This window comes from Macaca mulatta, chromosome 17 (genome assembly GCF_049350105.2).
Source record: "Macaca mulatta isolate MMU2019108-1 chromosome 17, T2T-MMU8v2.0, whole genome shotgun sequence".
Taxonomy (NCBI): Eukaryota; Metazoa; Chordata; class Mammalia; order Primates; family Cercopithecidae; genus Macaca; species Macaca mulatta.
Window position 1 is genome coordinate 10,016,887 of NC_133422.1, and position 20,651 is coordinate 10,037,537.

Here is a 20,651-nt window from a genome sequence, read left to right on the forward strand (position 1 = left end):
CGTCACAGTGAGAGAGCCGTGATGGAGGACGGGGTCACCCTGCTTGCCCAAGCAGGGAGCTCCGTCATATAGAGCCCCAGTGAGTTCTGGAGGTCATGCTCTGCTTTATAAATGAAAAGCTGGGGCAGGGGTCTTGCCACACGGACACTCCTTGCGCCTCGCAAGCTCCCGTGGGGGACCAGGCTGCTCCCCGCCCCCGGCGTGGGCTGTTGCTACGGCGCACACATCCCTCGGGTGGGCAGCGGTGCTTGACACGCCAGCTCCCGCCCTTCCTGCCCAGTGGCTTGACGGCTTCATTGTGCTAACCACCCAGGCAAGCTTGCGTGAGGAACACAGGAGCGTCTCCCCTTAGATTCTTCCCCCCCGGAGCCGGGGACAGCAGGTTGTTTATCACGGAAGGGCCGGGAAGAGCTTTTCAGACAGGCCATGGGGACTTTCTGTGTGGCATGGAACAGAGACTGCCTGACCACCCCAGGCCGCCGGATGCAGCCCCTGCCTGCGGCCCCCTCCCTGGCTGTGTGCGTTCCAGAAACCACCTGACCTCCAGACGCTCTTGTCCGGTGAGACTCTCCCACCCGAAGGCAGGCGCTCTCCAAGGTCCCTCTCCCCAGAAGAGCCAGATCCCAGGAAGCCGGCTTGTGCAGAGGAAAGAACCGCACCTGGTTGTCAGAACAACCCCAGCTCTGCCACCTACACCTTGTGTGACCTTGGGCAAGTCACAGAAACTTCTCGGACGCACAATCTCGTCAAGCTCCTAGTTTCCAAACCCACACACCTGAGGGTTAATGTCCCTTATTGCACCCCCACCCCATACCGACTCCATCAGCAAGTCCTGTTTGTTCTTGCCCCAAGTGTTTCTCCTGTCTGCCCATTCCCTGCATCTCCCCCGTCACCACCCCGGGCCAGTCCCCGTTACCGGCACCTGGAGGTCTGCACCAGCCCCACCTGCACCCCGGCCTCCACTCTCGCCCCCATTGCTGTGATCTCCATACAACCATGAGCGGCCCTGAGAGCACAGCGAGGCCGCGAGGCTGCACAGAGCCCCTCAGTCAGCAGGACCACACTCACGGTTTAGTGGGCCGTCTGCTGGAGGCTTTCCGCGGTTCACTCTGTCTCCCCACAACCCTGAAGGTAAGGTGTCTATTATCACACCATCCCACTTTACAGTGAGGAAACGGAGGTCCAGAGAGGCGAAGGCTCTGACCCAATCATGGACTAGTGAGGGGCAGAGCCCGGATTTGGACCCAGGCAGTCTGACCCCAAGTCCATACCCTGGGCCTCACGCTGGATTGTTCCAGATCCAACACCAGCTCCCGCAGGTCCTCGGCAGTGTCAGCCCCTCACCAAGCTCCCCACCTCACCCCCACCCACTGTGCTCCACTCACCCAGCCTCCCTCTGCAGGCAGGGCACACGCGCACCTCCAGACCTTTGGCATCTCCCCTTCCCTGGCCACCTGGCTGAATTCTCCCCTTCACCCCTCTGAGCCTCCCTCCTCCTCAAGGATACCCCGGTCTCCTGATCTAGAGGACGGAGCACAGCCACAGGTAGAGACAGGGTGTTTCTCCCTGGCTGCTGCTGGTCTCCCCAGTGGGTCTATATGACACAGGAAGTCATGTCCAGGTCTGTGTCCTCTGCCATCGTGTACGCTGGCAAAGCACGATGCCGGCACACAGGAGGGGAAGTCAGTATCCTTGTGATGGGCAGAACGGATGGGCATCAATGCAGAGGTGCTGGGAGGCCAGCCCATGGCCTAAATGATTGCTTGGCGATCTGCCTCTACCCCATGGAGGGGGCACCTGCCAGTCAATCTGGGGGGGGTGTGTGCTGGCAAAAGAGGGTGCCCCTGAGCTAAAGTCCTGGTAGGAGGGTGGAGGAGAGGGAAAGGGACTCAAGAAGGACTTATGAGCAGGCGACACATTGGAAGTGGGGAGTGAGGAGACTGCAGCATCCAAGATGGTGCCCGGGTGGCAGGCTGGTGTGCTGGGATGGAAATGAAGAGAAGACATGGGGTTGCCCTCAGAAGGGGTGGCGGCTGGGAAAAGGAAAAGCAGTCAGCCCTAAGTACTTAAAGTATCTGGCAATTTCTAGCAAGTGTCTTTAAAGGGACAAAAGTCAGGGGGAGAAGAATGTTTTTGGGATTTATAAGCTGAGACATTTCTTCTTGAGATGCCTTCTCTGGCCACCTAAGCAGGCCCCGATTTGCAGAAGATGGAGGGGACACTGAAATGCTCTCTCTTCTCCCTAAAATGCATAGGTATTTTACCCAGTTTGATTTCATTACTCCCAAAGTTAAATTAGGGGTATTTTGTTGAGATCACCAGTTGAGTTCTGAGGAGGGGTCTGGAAGGGGAAATAAGAACTAAAAGAGGCTCGCTGGGTGCGGTGGCTCACACCTGTAACCCCAGCACTTTGGAAGGCCGAGGCGGGCGGATCACCTGAGGTCGGGAGTTTGAGACCAGCCTGACCAACATGGAGAAACCCCGTCTCTACTAAAAATACAAAATTAGTGCATGGTGGTGCATGCCTGTAATCCCAGCTACTTGGGAGGCTGAGGCAGGACAATCGCTGGAACCCAAGAGGCAGAGGTTGCAGAGAGCTGAGATTACACCATTGCATTCAAGCCTGGGTGACAAAAGCGAAACTCCATCTCAAAAAAAAAAAAAAAAGTACTAGAAGAGGCTCCATCGGTGACCCTGCCCCCACCCCACTCTGGGAAGGGGTTCAGGGAAGGGAAGAGTGAAGAAGGAGGTGAGGACCAGGCGGGCCCTGGCCAGAAGGAAGGCGCCGCTTACTTCGGACCTAGGCATTCGGGATGAGACCTGCAGGCATTGTGCTGTGGGACCAGCCGTTTCTGAGGAAGAGAACTTCCTGACCTTAACCCTGCGCTGCTGTTAAAACGCAGTCCTAACTAGCTGGCCCGCACCTGCCCCTGGAGCCTGGCTGTCACCACTTTCTATTTGGAGTAGAGGACAATCTGGTGTGTCTTCTAGGCTCAGCGTCAATACACACTGCCCAGTGTATTTTTTACAGGCCTGACTCGGAGCAGAAGTCGTCGGGAAAACCACGCTCACGGCTCTGCCATTGTTTCCATGTGTGGAGACATCAGTTACCCTCACTGGGCCTGAGATACTCATCTCTCCAACAAGCAACTTAGATTAGAAAGGCCATCTTGCAACTGTTTTTTTTTTTTTTTTTTTAAGAGTTGGACTCTTTTTAAAATTTAAAAAAAAAATTTAAACACTTTAAACAATGAAATCTTATGTGTAACATCAGTGTAAAAGCAGATCAGGGTGAAACATACTGCTGATCCGGGGCTGGGCAGGGCCGAGCCCTCCTGTCCCCTTTCCCCTGCCCCACCCCACCTTGCTCCAAAGAACTTCCAGGGCCTGAGGAGCCCATTTCAAAACCCTCTGAATGAGGTGCTTGCTAAGAACATCCTGCAGCTCCCAGTGACTTCCCAAGAGAGCTTTCTCGGGGCTCCAGGTTTCTGTCTGGACTCCCCTGGGGGCGTGCTTGAGCGAAGTTACTGATGAGGGTTTTGCCCAAGAAGCCGAAGTCTGTTGGCAAACAAACTGAAAGGAGGAAGGTTTTTTTTGTTGTTGTTTATTTGTTTTTGTTTTCGTTTTTTGACAGAGTCTTGCTCGAGGGCCCCAGTCCATGGTCCCAGAGGTTCACCTTCCGTGCCGGCCTCCCAGGAGCCGAGGAATTCAGTCCCACGTTCGGGCAACCGGTGCTCAGCGTTAGCAGGCGTCTGCAAGTTGCCACTGGAGCTCCAGTGGAGTGGTGTGGTATGCCGGCCCTGCAGGTGTCGTGCTCTATGCCACTTAAACCCAGCAGCTGTCTGTATGTGAGGTCCGATAAATGAGTGTTTCCTTTAACAAGCCTTAAGCCAGGCCCTGAAGCTAAGTCGCTGAGTGAGTATCTTCCTTGAGCCAGTCACCCTACAACATTCCCAAATAAGAGCCCCTGTGGAGAAGCAGGCTATTCAGTCCCCCAGCCTGTGTTCTCACCTGTGAAATGGGAAAAATCACAATAGCGACAGCCGAGCTGTTGTTCGGAGAAGATGAGAGAGTGTCTGCACAGCTCACACCACCCTCTGCACCGCAGCTAACGCTGTTAGCACCAGCACATGGCTCCCTCTGCAAACAGCTGCCCTCCTCATGAGAAATCGTACGCTGAACCAGACCCCAGGGCCAGTTCCCAAACTGGGTCTCACACCTATCTGTCTGTTTTGAATACCAGATATTCTAAATATAACATCATTGATATCATCTGAGGTTCTAGATGATGTTATCCGCCTGCCTGCCGAGGATTTACTTTTGCTTTTGGCAGGCACTTAGGCCAGGGGCAGATTGCCTTAGGCCAGACTGGATGAGCTGATTCAAAGCTGGTTTCAGTCTTTGTGAAGATGGGTCCATTTCCGGTTCAGCACTTTGCCTGGGGGTATCCCCTCCGCTGCCCCACCTGAGAGTCTGGAGTGCTTGCCCGGCCCTCTCCTGCACAGCAGGGCCTGAACACTGAGGTGGGTTTCCCCAGCCCTGTGAGACTGCCCAAAGTTCTCCTCAGCTTCTCAGTCCCTCCACGGACACTCTGAATTGGCAAATGCCTCAGCGGGGAAAGTGGACCTGAATGTCCGGCATGCCTCTCTGCGATCCCCTTCTCCTCTTGATTTTGGTTCCTCAAGTCCTCACTGCCCTGGTAGCTCTCTGATACCCTCAGCAGAGTTTCCAAAACATTTTATGCAGTTTTTCTAGTTGTTCTCAAGGGGAGGGTTAGTTGGAGAAGAATACTGTAGCCAACCATCTTGGAAGTGACCATTCCTATTTGACTTTAATGCTTATTTAGGTATTTTAAAAATTATTCTGTTTTCCTGTATGTCTTCTTCATTTGGGCTGCCATAACAAAAATACCATAAACGAGGTGGCTTATAAACAACAAACATTTTTTTCTCACAGTTCTGGAGGCTGGGAAGTCCAAGATCAAGCCACTAGCAGAGCCTGGTGAGGGCCTCTTCCTCATAGATGGCACTTTCCATGTGTCCTCACATGGTGGTAGGCACTGGCTAGCTCTCTGCAGTCTCTTTTCTAAGGGTACTAGTCCATTCATGAGGGCTGTGTCCTCATGACCTGATCACCTCTCAAAAGGCCCCATCTGCTGATACAGATGTTAGGATTTTGCATATGAATTGGGGTAGGGGCACAAACATTCAGACCTTAGTGCTATGCTGCACTGATTTAAGGAAGGTCTCATTGGGATGTTGGGGGTAGCAAAGATCCATGTCTTCCATGCTATAGGGGTGCATTCTTCAGGAGGCAGAATGGCAGAATGGGAGGAGGGTCTCCAGTCATGGATGCTGGTGGCCCATTGTTACAAACCACAGGGCAAGGTCAACGAGGGCACATTGGCTGGTGGTTTCCTCCAGCTGAGCTCAGAAGGCATTCTTCCTCAGCAAGTCCACAAACTAGTTTGATCAATAACTTCTCTTCCAAGTAGTACAGTTTGGAAATGAGGTAAGAGAGCCATCTCCTGGTAAGAAATATGGCAGTGTGTGAGGGAGGCCCGCAGCGACTCCGGCACTGTGTGCAGCCCTGTGGGTCCCTGGGAAGTCTGGGGTTTGGGAAGGTGCCCAGAGTGAGTGGATTCCTGGCCCTGTGTTCACCTGATCTTCAACAAGTGCAGCTCCTGTTTTATCTGTTTTATATACTGGGTTCCTAAGAAAGGTTTTCCACCATCATGGAATTTCAGAAGTTGCTCCACCATCAGATAAATTGGAAAACCACCTATCAAGTTCAACTGCTTCATTTTATAAACCAAAGTCTCCAGAGGTCAAATGACTTTCCCAAGGTCTTGCAAATGATTCATGGTGAAAACAGGACAAAACACCGTCCAGCGCTCTTCCTACCACCCTACACTCTGTCTTTGGGAGATGCGGTTTCCTAGAAGATCTTTATTTTTAGAACAACACTTCTTTTAAAGAGCACTGCTCTGTGTTTTTGTGTAGAGCTGCATGGACTTTTCTCACAAACTTCCCCAGAGGGCATGGAGCAAACAGGGCTGTTGATATTTTCCTGCAGGGAGGTCAAAGGCAGCCGGTCCACCAGAGGAGCTCGGTGCCCTGCCAGGGGTGTGTCCTGGCTCTCCTGCTCACCCTGTGACGTTGACTCCTCCTGCCACCTTGAGGGTCTCTGTTTCTTCTTTTGTAACATGAGAAAACCAGAAAGCCTAAGATCTTCACATCCTGTGGGAAGCACTCAGGGAAATCCCCGATGTGGTTCGAGTCACCCTAACACCACCACATAATGATTCATCCTTCTCTTGGGAAGCCAATGAGATCGACAAGCCCAGAATATGGGCTCTTTGCAAGGGAGGAGTGATGTCTCTGCATCAAGGGAGAAGAAACACTGTATCAGCAAATCCCTGCTTGAAGATCCCCGATTCCCTCTTTAGGAATCATTTATATCGCCGGGCGCGGTGGCTCACGCCTGTAATCCCAGCACTTTGGGAGGCTGAGGTGGGCGGATAACCTGAGGTCAGGAGTTCCAGACCAGCCTGGCCAACATGGTGAAACCCCATCTCTACTAAAAATACAAAAGTTAGCCGGGTGTGGTAGCGGACGCCTGTAATCCCAGCTACTTTGGAGGCTGAGGCAGGAGGATCGCTTGAACCTGGGAGGCGGAGGTTGCAGTGAGCCAAGATCAGGCCACTGCACTCCAGTCTGGGCAACAGAGTGAGACTCTGTCTCAAAAAAAAAAAAAGGAATCATTTATATTTGCTCTTTTGACAATGTCTCTATCAGTGAATTGGAGAGAAACTCATCCCTGTGGCCGATTAAGATAAAATAAAGTTATGATGAGATGTTACTAGGGACCTACAATTCTTCCCTGGGGAAAAGGTCACACACACACACACACACACACACACACACACACACTCTCTCTCACTCTCTCTCTCTCTCTCTCTCGCTAGAACAGGCTGGACCTGTCCTTGCAAAGACTGGGCTGAGATGCACCAGTAAATCCGATGTGTGCACCCTCATCTCTACGGGATCAGCACCAGCTCTGGGGCCCAGAACTGCCTGGCTCATTAAAGAATCCCGCCATGCAGGTATGACCTGGATAGTACTTGATATTGCATGTAGTGGGAAAAAAATAAAAAGGAACATGAAACCTATTGGCTAGTCTTTTATGTCCTCTAATTCCCATCTCATTGGAGTAAAATGAACCAAAGTACCACCTGGTACAGGAAAGTGAAGTTGTCCTGTGTCTGTCAGACCCTAAAACATACCTGACTGGGTTTACGGACTTGGGGCTAGATGGATAGCTGCTCCATCAATTGAGAAGAAAACAAAACTCCAGCTCCCAATACAGAGATATGTTTAAAGAACTACAGATAAACTCCTCAGATTGGCATGAGCAATGGCCGTGCAATAGCTGGCCACCAGCCATCATCCCCAACCCCCACCCCCATCAGCACTGAAGGCCACACAGTTGCCTGAGTTCAAAGGCTGTGGAAAGAGCATGAGCTTTGGGGCCAGGCCTGGCTTCAAATCCTGGCTCTTTCACTAACAACTGTGTAACTCAGGCTCTCTGACCCTCAGTTTTTATTTTTTATTATTATTTTTTTGAGACGGAGTCTCCCTCTGTCACCTAGGCTGGAGTCCAGTGGCACAATCTCAGCTCACTGCAACCTCCGCCTCCCAGATTCAAGCAATTCTCCCGGTTCCAGAAATTTTCCTGTCTCAGCCTCCCAAGTAGCTGGGACTACAGGCACATGCCACCACGCCCGGCTAATTTTTGTATTTTTAGTAGAGATGGGGTTTTGCCATATTGATCAGGCTGGTCTTGAACTCCTGACCTCAGGTGATCCATTGGCCTCGGCCTCCCAAAGTGCTGGGATTACAGGCATGAGCCACTGAGCTCAATCAGCTTTCTTATCTGTAAAATGGGGATAATAATGGCTTCCTCATTGACGTCAATGAGGCTGGGAGCGGTGGCTCACGCCTGTAACCCCAGCACTTTGGGATGCAGAGGTGGGTGGATCACCTGAGGTCGGGAGTTCGAGACCAACCTGGCCAAAGTGGCAAAACCCCATCTCTACTAAAATTACAAAAATTAGCTGGGCGTGGTGGCTGGTGCCTGTAATCTCAGCTACTCAGGAGGCCGAAGCAGGGAGAATCGTTTGAATTTTGGAGGTGGAGGTTGCAGTGAGCTGAGATCACACCATTGCACTACAGACTAGGTGAGAGAATGAGACTCTGTCTCAAAAAATAATAACAATAATAATGAAACAAGGACATTTCAAAAGCATCAAGTGCTCAGAATGTGGGCAGCCTGTCATTTGTCACCATTAGAGACAGCACCTTCCACCTGTCCCATCACTGAACCTACGATAGGGCTCTGCACACACAAAGGTATGACCTCGTTGAAATTTCTATTGCATTTTGAAGTTGGACGGGGCTCAAAAAGCAGAGAGACTACTTTTCCGTGGCTTAGAAAGACCAGAGGACAGGATACACATAGGATGACACAGTGCCTGAACCCCCTTCAGTGAAGAGGAGTGCAATTTTGTACCGTATTAAAGCTCCATCTGGGTGCAGTGGTTCACACCTATAATCCCAGCACCTTGGGAGGCTGAGGTGGGGTAGATCTGCTGAGGTCAGGAGTTCGAGACCAGCCTGGCCAACATGGCAAAACCCCATCTCTACTAAAAATGCAAAAAAATTAGCCAGGCTTGGTGGTGTGTGCCTGTAATCCCAGCTACTTGGGAGGCTAAGGCAGGAGAACCACTTGAACCCGGGAGGTAGAGATTGCAGTGAGCTGAGATTGCACCACTGCACTCCAGCCTGGGCGACAGAGCAAGACTCTGTCAAAAAACAAAAACAAAAACAAATAAACAACAAAAAAAAACCTTCCTCCTTTCGGTTTGTTTGCCAACAGACTTCGGCTTCTTGGGTAAAACCCTCATCAGTAACTTTGCTCAAGAAGCTGAAGTCTGTTGGCAAATAAACCAAAAGGAGGAGTTTTTGGAAGAACTAAAACACTGTGGTCAGCCATCAATGAGCAAAGTTCACTGATACCATGTTCAAAAGCACCCACAACTCTAAACGTCTCAATTAAACTTGAAGGAAGGGCCGGCACACGGAGAGACACATTTCTCTTAAAACAGCTCACTGCTCCTCCATTCTAGCTAAGCAACAAATAGAATCCGTTCTTCTGTGCATTGGTGGTCTTTACATCATAGCCCAAGGTAAGGACTGCGGAGAGTGTAATTATCCATAATTAGCTGTTGCCAGGGCTTAAACCTGACAAATCCCAACACGCCTAGAAGTGTGCCACAAGGGACGGCTGCTTATGTGACGTGATCTGAGAAAGCCCCTGTGTGAGTCTGTTTTGCTTGCTATAAAGGAATATTGAGGCTGGGTAATTTAGAAAGAAAAGAAGTTTATTTGGCTCATGGTTCTGCAGGCTGTGTACATGCATGGCACTGGCATCTGCTCAGCTTCTCGTGAGGCCTCAGGAAGCTTACAATCATGATGGAAGGTGAAGAGGGAACAGGCACGTCACATGGTGAGAGGGGGACAAGAGAGAGAGGTGGGGAGGTGCCAGGCTCCTTTCAACAACCGGCTGTCATGTGAACTAACAGAACGAGAACTCACTCATTACCGAGGACAGCACCAAGCCTTTCATGAGGAATCCACCCCATGACCCAAACATCTCCCACCAGGCCCCACCTCCAACACTGGGGATCACATTTTAACATGAGATGTGGAGGGGAAAACATCCAAAGTATATCAGCCGCACAGGCTAGCCTGCCCTCAAATATCTTCTGCCACAGCTGTGTTAGGCACAGCCCCAAGAAACCTATGTCGAATGTACCTAGGTTGCCAGAGAGGGATATGGGCCCACGATTACTCATCACAACCTTCGCACTGCCAGTCCACCTTCATCAGAAAGGAACTCTACCAGGAAAACAGGGCAAAGACACTTTCTGATAGAGGTAGAAGAGTCAAGGAAAGATGCTAAAAAATGGGCCATCTCCTGGAATCCCCAGGCCTAGCAGGAGATGCCAGATGAAGCCCTGGTCTTTCCGAGTCAGATGGACCTGGGTTCCAATTCTGGCTCCACCACACACCGACCAGGTCTGTGATACAGAGAAAAATATTCAACTTCTCTAAGTACAGACATCTGCAAAATGAAGCTATTTTCTATTGTGTGGTATTGCAAGGATTCAGGGAGATCATACAGAGGAGGTCCTAGAACAGTGCCTGGCACATAACAGATGCTCATTAACTATGAATGGCTCTCCCTGTGGGCAGGAACCATGGGAGCCTCCTCTTTCTTGTAACCTCTTCAATGTGGAAACTTCTCTCAGATCCTTCCAGCCTTGCCTTTGCTCTTCTTTCAGTGTCAGGTCTGGCAACACCTAAGGGCCAATGCCAGCAACTCCAGGCTAAGGTTGAGGCTGGAGGCCACCTCCCCAGTGGCTCTGTGCCATGCCCTGGCATCGCCAGCTCAGGCACATGTCAGGACGTTTACATGTTTTCCTTCCTGAGGAGTCTCCAGAAGGGTATCTAGGAAGGCTATGAATGCAAAAGTCTTTTTTAAAAATAGTATTAGAATTATATTTACCTTTATGCTTAATTGCAAGACTTGAATTTATAAGATCTGAAGCAATAATGAGTTGTGAATTTTCTATTTGACCACGTGTCAATGTGGAAAGTTCTAATATCAGCAAACTTGATGAAATCCCTGCTGTTCCTAAGCACCATACTTGGCACTAGGAAAACAGACAGATTTTAGATTAATCTATGTCCTCGTGGAGTTTACGGCCTCGGTGGGGAAATGGAAATTATGCATGAGAAGAAAGAACGGTGTTTCACAGAGGAAAGCATTGGGTGGCAAATGGAAAGTGCAGGCTGCGAGCCTAACAGGAGATTGACATGTGTCCTGGAGGGCTTAGAACTGGAGGAAATCCGATTGCTGAGGCAAACCGTAAATCAGTCAGGATACAGAGTCTGCTTAGACAGAGAGAATGGCTCCGAGGCTGGGAGACATCACCATAATCTGGTTGAAGGTATTTATATCTAAGGAAAGAATGTGTCAATCTGAAGAGCAGCTGGATTCCCAGAGCCTAGAAAAAACAAGAATCAGTGAGATGGAAGTGGTGACCACGAAGGCAGTGTGGGGCACCTGCATCCAAGGGATGACCAAGAGGATCCTGCAGGTCACGGGACAAAACAGAACTTCTCTTTATGTCTTGCTTATCCCTTAAAATGTCTCTGTGACCTGTCCAGTGTGACTAATTAAGTCTATGACCAAGTCAAGCACATTGTCAAAATCTATCCCTAATCGTTCAGTCTAGAACCTTAGTAAGCAGGTGCTCCCAGTATCTGCCAAATGACTTTAAGACATTTTTGGCCAATTCTCTATATAGGTATGCCTTATACTGTGCAAAATACTTTAGCCCATTAGAATACACTTTGTAATAATTAAACAGACTTAATGGGCATTCATGCTCAAAATGTTTTTTTTTTTTTCAGTGGGGCACATGATAAAATTTATCTGGAGACCCACAATAAAACAACTGCTATGGACTAAATTATTTCCCCTGCAATGCATATGTGGAAGACCTAAACCCTAGTTCCTCAGAATATGCCTGTATTTAGGGGCAGGGTCTTTAACGTGGTGATTAGGTTAAAATGAGGTCATTAGGGTTGGCCTTAATCCAGTATACCTGGTGTCCTTACAAGAGGAGGAGATTAGCACCCAGACACACAGGAAGACCTTATGAGGATGCAGGGAGGCGATGGCCACCTACAAGGCACAGAGAGAGGCCTCACGAGAAACCAACGCCACTGACTCCTTCATCTGGGACTTTCAGTCTCCAGCACGGTGAGAAGATATTTATCTGTGGTTTAAGCCACCCCATCTGTGGTGCTTCCTTATAGCAGCCCTGGCCACCCTACACAGCAACCCTCACACGGACTCTCCCATCTGAATCCAATCCTTACCTCCTTATTTCACCCCAGAAGTTCTCCAGCTCCCAGCCTCACTGTTCCCTCTCCTACATGGTGGAGTCCATCATAAGCTGCAGAGACTACATCAGGAAATGCCTCCCCAGCCTGCTCCCAACCTCCCCGGCCCAGGCTTCTGTCCCTGCCATCACCATCCTGTCTTTACACTTGCCTGCAGAGACTCTTGTTCTAGCCCCTACCAGGACAGCACCATCACTGGGTGAGTGACTTGTCCAGTGTGACTAAGTAAGTCTACGACCAAGTCAAGCACATTGTCAAAATCTATCCCTAATCATTCAATCTAGAACCTTACTAAGCAGGTGCTCCCAATATCTGCCAAATGACTTTAAGACATTTTTGACCAATTCTCCCTCTTCTAGAGAGGGTATCTGCTAGTAGTCCGAGAGAAATTCAGATTTAATGGGAATTCCTTATTGCCACCATAATGTCTTTCTTTCACCTGAGCCTCTTGGCTGGAGTTAACTTGTCAGGCTACTGTAGCCCAAATTTTATAATTCCTTGGTTGTTGTATAATCAAAAACTTTCAAGTGGTACAAAATGCTTGCTCTAAATCAGGGCTACAGGTTTGAAAAATAAACCATTTAAAAGGAGTTCTAAGCCTTCCCATCCTACACAAACCTGTTACTCAGTGTAATTGGTTACATGAGTCTGTGCAGCATCTCTTTAGGAGTTGACATGCACTGTATTAAACTCTTTGGCAAAAATGAAGCCTGAAGTATTTTGGTTCAAATTGTGATTGCTATGCAAAATGCACAAACTTGGAAAATAAGAGCTTCTTCCTGCGAGGTGCTGTTGATCTCATGAGGGGCAGCAGATGCCATTGTGAAGAGCACTCACTGGCTGAGCTTGTGTGTGGCCTTAGGCAAGATATTCAAGTTCTCTGGCTTTCGTTGCCTCGTTAATAAAATCGGATTAAAAACAAGTTTCCTCACCTGGTTGCTGTGAAGACTGAAGGAAGTACTATCTATAAGCATTGCGTTTGGTACATAGGTAAAGCTCAGGAATAATTTCTTAAAAATGTAAAGTTGCATGACATATGCATACACATTTCATCTATTTCATAAATATCCTGTGACAAAGTGAGGGCTTGCAAAATAATGAAAGGAGACAATAGCAGATGGTTTTTCACTGATATGAAAACAGTGGGGGTTTTTTTCCATCACAGAATTATGAGTTGGTCAGAGGAAAGAATGGTGAAGACTTCAGTAAGGAGTAACCCAAATGTCTGAATAAAATTTGCAGAAACAATTGATTTTCTTCCCGAGGACTGGAAGTGGCATGGACAGTTGGGCAATAAAAGAACAACAGCAATTTTCTGCTCCATTTCTACAACAACAACAAAAACACGATGGCAGAAAACAACGCCAAGTGGAAATCTTCCTTCCTTGGGGATAGAAAAACACATCCCTCTTCTTTAAGAACCATAACCACAGATTGCAGCAACAAGACGCTACAGAGAAAAGCCTGGTTGGGTTGAGCCAACCGTATATGGCAAATGGTTAGAAAGACGGTTTCCCTCTGGGAGAGCAGAGGGCCAGTCACCAGGAAGAGCAAGAGCAACAAAGAGCTCTTATTCACATCCACAATGCTGACAGGACGTGCGTTTTCCTCGGCGGACTGGCAAGCTCCCTGGAAAGGGAAGATTAATACGAGCAGGGAATACGAACTCTCTCTGGCAAACCGTGCCCACTGTCAGCCTGGGGAGAGTGCTGAGAAACGAGTGGATGGTCATTGATCCTGGACTAGGAGGACTTGAATGAATTCCTTCCCCTGCTTCCCAACTCCTCCCACCTCTCACACGCAGCAGTTCTCATTTATCCAATGTCCCTGGGCAAGAGCTAGTCCACGTGAATTCATTTTACCAAAAAATGAGCTGATCTGTTGGAATTTCAGATGCACGAATCTTTTAAAAATTAACGTCAGAGCTCTTCGCCCTCTGGACGTACAGGGAACTTTACTGAGATGGCCTGGGAGGGAGCCCCGAGCGTGGAGTGCACACCTGGGTGCTCAGCTGCACCCTGCGCTGTTGCTTTGCTCATCTATTTCTATTTATGAATCAAGGTTGTTAATGTGACTGTCATTAATGCAATGATACCACTGTAGAGGCAGACAGGGTGGGAGACAAGGCTAAGGAAGGACAGAGGGCGGTGTTTCTCCAGTATTCTCGTCTGTGATGTCCATCCCTCCCGCCCTGAACCGGAAGGCTGGTATTGGTCATTTCTGGGTCCTCTCGTCCCGTCTACTCCTGCTCATCCAGACTCATGGCTTTCAATGCCATCTATATGTCCATGCCTTCCCTCAACAACAGACTTGTTTATACATCTGCCTACTAGGAAGCTCTCCGTGAGGATGCTGAATTCGTAACTCAAGCGAAACAGCCCCAGACTCAGCCTTGCTCCAATTCCCCAGAGCTCTTCCTCCCACTCTGCCGCATCTCAGCAAGGACAACTCCATCCTTCCAGTTGCTCAAGCCCAACAACTTGAAGTCATCCTTGGCAGCTTTCTTTCCTCATTCCCTACCTCCAGGCCCTCAGTAAATCCTATAAGCTTCACCTGCAAAACACAGTCTACAGAGGCTGACTGCTTGTCACCTCTGCTGCTGCTCCCACTTCCGGCCACACTGCTACCGCTCTTTCCTGGATTACTGCAAAGCTTCCTGCCTGGCCTTTCAGCTTCTGGCCTTGTCTCCTTGTTCTCAACACAAAAATCAGTCATCCTTCTAATCACGTCACTCTGCAAAGTCAAACTCCTGTCAGTGGCCTGCCAGGCCTGATGGATCTGGGTCCTCATTCCTTCTCTAGCCTCATCTCCTCAGACTCTTCCCCTGCGCTCAGTCAGCTTCATTCACCACCCGAGCCGCTTGCTGTTCCCACTCAGGCTCTTTGCACTTGCTGCTTCCTCTGCCAGCAATGCTGTTCACCTGAATATACATGTGACTCCTCCCCCGACTTCAGCTCCTTACTCCAACATTGCTCTCAAGTGAGGCCTTACCTGGCTACTTTATTGAAATATTGACACGGTTTGTCTGTGTCCCCACCCAAATCTCATCTTGAATTCCCACGTGTTGTGGGAAGGACCCGGTGGGAGGTAATTGAATCATGGGGTAATTGAATCAGGTCTTTCTTGTGCTGTTCTCATGACAGTGAATACGCCTCATGAGACCTGATGGTTTTATAAGAAGGAGTTACCCTGCACAAGCTCTCTCTTTGCCTGCCACCGTCCACATAAGATGTGACTTGCTCCTCACTGCCTTCCATCATGATTGTGAGGCCTCCCCAGCCATGTGAAACTGTAAGTCTGTTAAACCTCTTTCTTTTGTAAATTGCCTAGTCTCAGTTATGTCTTAATCGGCAGTGTGAAAACGGACTAATACAAACATCCTCCCACACCCACCCAATACCCTCTTGCCTTATTGTATTTTAACATGTTTCACTACCCTATGTAAGATATCACATGCATATATATCTTTTTTATTGTCTGCCTTTGCCAATGAGAATGCAAACACCATGAGAACATGGAGTTTTCTTCTTCTTTTCTTTCTTTTTTTATTTTGAAATGGAGTCCCACTCTATTGCCCAGGCTGGAGTGTAGTGGCACTATCTCAGCTCTCTGCAACCTCTGTCTCCTGGGTTCAAGTGATTCTCCTGCCTCAGCCTCCCTAGTAGCTGGGATTACAGGCGCACACCACCAGCCTAGCTAATTTTTGCATTTTTAGTAGAGATGGGGTTTCACCATGTTGGTCAGGCTGGTCTCAAACTCCTGACCTCAAATGATCCACCTGCCTCGGCCTCCCAAAGTGCTGGAATTATAGGAGTGACCTAACACAACTGGCCAGTTTTTTCTATATTGTTCACTGTTCTATCCCCAGCCCCCAGAATAGTACCTGCAAGGTCATCAATGTTTGTCAAATGAATAATGTTTTTTACTATAGTCATTAAGCCTGCATCTAGAAATACAGGGTAGTGATTATAAACATGGATTTTAAAGTCACACAAATAGATTCCAAAACCTGCTCTAACCCCATTTTAGCTGTGTGACCTTGGGCAAAGTATTAATACTTTTATCATTGTTAAAATAGGTACAATGATGTACAAAAGAGGAAGCAAAGCACTGAACACAGAACCTGGCAACCTGTAATCATCTGGCACATCTGAACTGTTTGGGTGGTGTCTCCGCTGCTACCGCCTCAGTGCATGTTTCCATCATCTGTTGCCTGTTGACCACAAAACTCCCAACTCATCCCTCTCACTCCAGCCTTCCTCAAACCCCGGTGTCTTCCACACACTAGGACCAGAGAGATCCTCTGAACATAAAACTGATTGATAACAGAGCATCCACATGGACTAATAACTGACCAATTAATAATTGACAATCAAAAAATTCTCTCCTCCAAAAAAAAAAAAAAACAAGAAAACTGGCAAAAATTGTCAAAATCAACTTTTCTAGAACTCTGAAAGTTAACCACCAAAGGCTTGGAATAATCTGGGAAGCTTTTATTTAATTAAAATGGCTGAGTCTTGGTATGAACAGCAAACATTGTGATGTTTCAACGTGCCCTATTCCTATCTCCCTATCTCCCACGTGGTGGTTCCCTAGAAAACTAGCAATCACAATAAAAGACAGCAGCCTGATAGCCATCAAAGAGAGAAAAATGGAGTCGGGGTCCTTTAAAGCCTTATTCCCATGGAATCGTCATTATTTAGCCTCTCTAGCAGTTCCCTGGAAGACCCCATTTATAAAGTCATCTTTATTTGGCCTGACTTAGAGCTCACCTAGTGCAAAAGGCTTTTCTCCAGGGGTGTTTGTAAAGAAATAAAATAAAAACATTAGAGACTGTTGTTTAACTTTCTGGCTGGGTGCTTCGTGGCTGGCTAAGGCTGTGGGTAATGGTTGGGCAGACAATAAGCTGATCACAAACCATAAAAGGAAAATCTGGGGAATGAGCTCTCCATGGGGTCTCAGACAAGCTTCACCCACTTTCTGGGCACCTAGAAGGTCACGGGCATGTGTCGGACTCTGCATGTGTCCAGGGCTGTGCACATGCTCAGAAAATACCTGCGAAGGCCCAAAGAGCTCACTTCTGGCCGATCTTGGGGCTCTGTAGAACCAGAAAGTGAAAGCTGAGGCACAGTTTCAGCTGCCTGGCTGAGTGTTGAAGGAGTGCCCAACATGCACACAGAGCAGCTTTCCAAGGACTGGGAGATTTGCTGGTCACTGGCGTTCAAGGAAACCTCTGTCCATTCATTAACTGACCTCTGAGCTCACTGAGCAGAGAGCTCAGTGACTAAACATGATCAAGAATATAGACTTTACAGAAGATATTTAGAAATATCACTAAGTAAAATAATAACAAACAGCAACAACAACAGGCTCAGGGGATGAAACAGAATCTGACTTCCAGAGAGCCTACCAGGGAACTTCTTGGCCTCTATCGTCGTGTGAGCCAATTCCCATAATAAATTTAAAAATACTTTGAGATTAACGAAAATGAAAACACAACATAGCAACAATGAAGGATGCACTAAAGCAGTGCTTATAGGGAATTTTGTAGCTGTAAACACGTATTTTTAAGAAAAAAAGAAAAGTCTCATATCAACAATCTAACATTCCATCCTCAGAAATTAGAAAAAGAAAAACAAACTAAACCCAAAAATACGCAGCAGTAAGAAAATAATAAAGATTAGAAAGAAAACAAATAAAATGGAGAATTTTTTAAATGGAGAAAAATCGATAAAACCAAAAGATCACCAAAATCACAAAACATTTAACTCAACTGACCAAGACAAAAAGAGAGAAGACTCAAGTTACTAAAATCTGGTATGGAGACAGGGCATTACTTGCAAAACTAGAGTTTGAAGGAAATACTACAAGCAGTTATATGCCAACAAATTAGATAACCTAGACGAAACGGACACATTTATAGAAACAAACTACTGAAACTCAGAAAGAGAAGAATCGGAATACACCTATAACAAGAAAGATGTTGAATTAGTCATCAAAAAATGTCCCACGAAATAAAAGCCCATGACCAGATGGCTTCACTGATGAATCCTACCAAACATTTAATGAAGAATTAACCTCAATCCTTCACAGATTCTTCCGAAAAATAGAAGAGGAGGGAACACTTCCCAGAAGCTGCCTCAGAGGCTGCCTGTCAACACACTCTATTCTAAGTCTAAATCCTCAACACAGCACTGCCAGTTTTTTAGAATCCGGCCCCTGCACCACCTACCCCGTCCTCGTGCGTGTGGCGCTCTAAACTTCCTCTGTTGTTTGTAAGAGTGCACCGTGCTCTCTTCTCACCTCCTGGCCTTCACACCCGCTGGTCCTTCTGCCTGGTATAGCCTCTCTGCCTCCCCGTCTCTTACTGATTCCCCTCCACCTTTTGAGACAGCCCCTCCGCAGGAAATTCCCCTGCACCCCTCCTGACTGTGTGAGGTGTCTCTCCTGAGGGCACCATACCACGCGCCTGTGCTCCTGCAGCACTTCTGACTCTGGAAAAAAATATGCCCATGCATTTATCTGCCTCTCTTCCCAGTCCTGGCAGACAGGAACGGGGATTTCAATAGCTTGCAGGGTGCTTCTCACTAGCAAGGCACATCAACCTTTGCTGAATAAACGACCTCAGGATAAGGTAAGGGATTCCCAAATTACTGCTGTTCCTGGGGCTAATTTTGACAATTTTATCCTAGTCCCAACAAGGACTCTCCCTCTGTAGAGACAGCATTCACCACAAAATGAATCTTTCTCAAACTAAAATAAAGAAAAGAGCATTTCTAGGTTCAGACGGGCTCATAGAGTAAAATAGACACGGCCGCTCCGTGCCTGTCTGAGTACACGAGCTGCGTTCTCTGTGAGTGCCCTGGTCACCTCTTGGGACACAGCCCACCAGCAGCAGCCTTGCCTGAGGCCATGGTGCTGTGTGGTGCTGGAGATGCCAGGAGGCGAGGCTGGAGGGATGGGAGGCAGGAGGCACCGGCCTGGTCCCTAAGGAGCTCAGGCATCCAGTGAGGAGAAATGGGCTGGAAAGTAGAAAAAGGCAACGTCGCTTCCAGGAAAACTCAAATCAAAGTCAAGGAAGCGAGGCCAGCAGTCACTGCTCTAAGGTGCAGGGGCTGTGCTCAGAGTGGCCAAGGAGCTCCAGGAAGGCACGACTTTAGGGAGAGGAGAAACTGGGAGAGGCCTGGAGGTCAGAAAGAACACAGTGTGTTGGAGTGTAATGAGAAGGGGCAGGGAAGAGACAAAGGAGATACGCATTTGGGAGGGTTTTAAATACTTTGCTAGTGAGTTTTATTTTTTGCCTGTTTAATTAATTGAAACCTGCTAATGAATTTAACTTTTCAATATGGGGGCCATTAAATACTTTTGGGCCAAGGAGAAAGTGATGTGCGTGCCAAGAGGTGTTTGACGAAGACGAAGCAGGCAGGAGTCCATAGGTGGTGGTTAGAGAGTAGGGGCAGGGGGCCCAGCAGTACAGACTCCAGGCAGCTTGGCCCTAACAAGAAAGCAGCCAGTGGGAGGAATATAAGGGCAAATAACTTGCCCTGGTCCTGCAGTGGCAAGGTGGCAGCGAAGCTGGGACACGAACCCAGGGGTCTGACTCCAGCAAACTCACCCTTTGCTGCTAGGCACACCTGCACGGCAACCACCTGCACGGCAACCACCTGCACGGCAACCACCTGCACGGCAACCACCTGGCTGTGCCTTTAAAATAGCTGTGAGCTGCTTGAGGCTTCAATAGCTACATATATGCATTTCTAGCAAGTGACAAGAGTGATATTAATTATGCTAATGTAAGGGTCATTATGTATTTAAGTGCAACACGAGTCTCTTACAAACACTAAAGGAGCGGAATTGGTCTTCCCTTTCCACGTACCCGACAGTCGCTTAAGACAGTCTTCCGCCACACTAGATACTTCGTAAATGTCCATTGAGGGGAAAAGTCCAGTGGCCAGTGGAAGTCACTAGAGTGAAGCTGTCTGAGTCAAGACACTTTCATGTGTCATATCTATAGGTTTCCATTTGGAGGCTGAATGACAGTCGCGATGCCCTCTGTCCTCTTTCACCCACAGGCTACAGGTGGTTTCTTCACAGGCCTGTTTCCTGACGGACGTTCATAGATGGGGCCCAAGTGACAATTTTTAAAAAAATGGTTCAACTGGGAATTGGCACATTTTTGCTTGTGTCTAGTAACTGTTTAAAAGTTGAAATATTGTCTAAACCTGGCCCTGTAGTCTTACAGCGCTAAAAGACTCTCAGGGCTCCTGCCTGACAACTGAGAAGGCGTGTAGTGTTAGCATCCTCTGCATTGCATCACTGTAAGGTGGCATGCCGAATAAAGGGACTTAAAACAGTATTTCACAAGAAAAAACAATTCTATTATATCCTCAATTTAAAAAACTTTTAACTTTGTCTTTCTTTCCCTTTTGTAACTAATAGCTTAGTTTGAGCATGAAAATAAACTGGGGGGTGGGGAAGAATGGCCTCCTTTGTTTGCTAATGTTTTTTCCTTTTACTCACTATTGTGAAATGTGATTCTTTAATAGATGGTGTTGAATGTTCTGTGTTAACTTCCCTTAAGGCTCTGTTGAGCATGACAAATGTGTGGATCGTTAC

At 48.0% G+C, this 20,651-nt stretch overlaps 1 protein-coding gene and 1 long non-coding RNA gene across 4 annotated transcripts in view; one reads left to right on the forward strand and one right to left on the reverse strand.

Annotated features, from left to right (window-relative positions):
- KATNAL1 (katanin catalytic subunit A1 like 1) overlaps positions 1-20,651 on the reverse strand; it is a 296,001-nt gene that overhangs the window by 147,225 nt on the left and 128,125 nt on the right. The window lies entirely within an intron of this gene.
- LOC144336234 (uncharacterized) lies at positions 2-16,762 on the forward strand. Its single transcript, XR_013407851.1, has 3 exons — positions 2-1,131; positions 6,968-7,105; positions 16,114-16,762. It is a non-coding gene; the product is annotated as an uncharacterized LOC144336234 (long non-coding RNA).